Raw genomic sequence first — 1637 nt, forward strand, 5'->3', positions numbered from 1 at the left:
TAAATGTGTAAAATACATCCTTATACTATTATAATATTAAAATTTAATACTTATATATATGTATAAGACAAGTCAGTCTTACCGTTAGTAGGCCTCATTCATGAAGCCGGTCTATAAGGGGGTATAAGGTTACTGCCTATAAAATGACAGTTTAATGGGTGTCCACTCTCACCCACCGCTTCCTTGACTGGTGGAGGGTCGTTAGCCGAACGGGTTTGACATTACATTTAAATTCTCAATAAAAGTATAATGAAATACTAAGTAACTAAACACTTATAAATTCACAATCTTAGTTACTTAGGAAAATGTGAATTTGGTGCTAACACATGAAATTGCACTTTGCACCTTGTTAAGTCGTTAGTGGAGCGTGTGTGGTTAACCGACACACTAATCTGGGACTGACAGTGTGTGGCAAAGGGTAGCTTGATGTTAATCATAGGTCAATGGAGCGTGTGTGGTTAACCGACACATTAATTAGGTGGTTGTAACATTGAGTGTACCAAGCTAATTTCCATGGTTATTCACACCTTGTTTGTGATCCTCAGCATCCCAGTCACAAACTTGAAGGGAACAATCGAGATTTAAACATGTCATTGATTTGTTCAATGAATCTCAAAGGATCTAGGAATTTCAATTCACTTAAAACCTAAAGTTCCTTTTCGTTTTTCGTGGTGGAAATTGGTAAATCGTCATTTACCTACCTTCAAATATTTTGCAGTTTGGATTACGACATCCCTCTTCCGAATTGTAAAATATTGTGTTGGGTTCTAGCCTTAATATTTCATTTGGGTGTTATATTAAGGACTAAAATCAACTAAACTTGAAATCCTCCCTCATAAATGTCTAAGTTCAGACAACTATGGTCTTCCTGAATCTTTTGAAAAAAAGCTTTCTTTATAAAGATGAATTTCCACAAGGTAATCAAGGTGAAAGATTAATCCCTTCTTTGTGCTTGAGTGGAACTTCACTTCCTTCACATCCTCCAATTATTATCCCTAACCCACAAGTTCTAGGTCACTCAAAGCCCTATTGTCAAGAAGGAAAGTCTGTATGTATTCACGTCTTGGAGATGAAGTCACATATTGACAAGCTGGGAGAGTTGGGTGTCGAAGTCTCAAGGAAGTCTACTGTTGACTGGATTCTTCAATCACTTCCGAAGTCATATAGCGGGTTCTTTAAGGACTACTATGTGACAGACCACAACATGACCCTTATCGATCTTACCTATTTGCTTGTTGCTCCCGAATCAACAATGATTTGGTGCATTGGTAAAGCAAATTTGATTGGAAGATCTACTTCTCAAACTTACATGGACATTGATAGTGGAAACATTGGAAGTCCAGAAAATTCTTCTCTTCCCAATGGAAAGGGATCAGCCATAGTCAACACGGTTGACCAAATGGTAAAGAGAAAGCCTAAGTCTGAGATAGTCTCGTGTATAATTACTAAAGAGTTCATATGTTTCCATTGCTAAAAGAAGGGGCATTAGTTGCGAAGCTGCCCTATTTACCTGAAAGTTCACTAGGATGGTAAAAGTCAAAAAAAAAATTTGACTATGCTTCAGATAAAGTCCACTATATAACTCGATTAAGTTCCTATTTGGAGATTTTTATTATTTGATGTGACTAGGTTGCATT

The sequence above is a fragment of the Lactuca virosa genome, chromosome 9 (genome assembly GCF_052849685.1).
Source record: "Lactuca virosa cultivar CGN04683 chromosome 9, Lactuca_virosa_CGN04683_v6, whole genome shotgun sequence".
NCBI classification, from domain to species: Eukaryota; Viridiplantae; Streptophyta; class Magnoliopsida; order Asterales; family Asteraceae; genus Lactuca; species Lactuca virosa.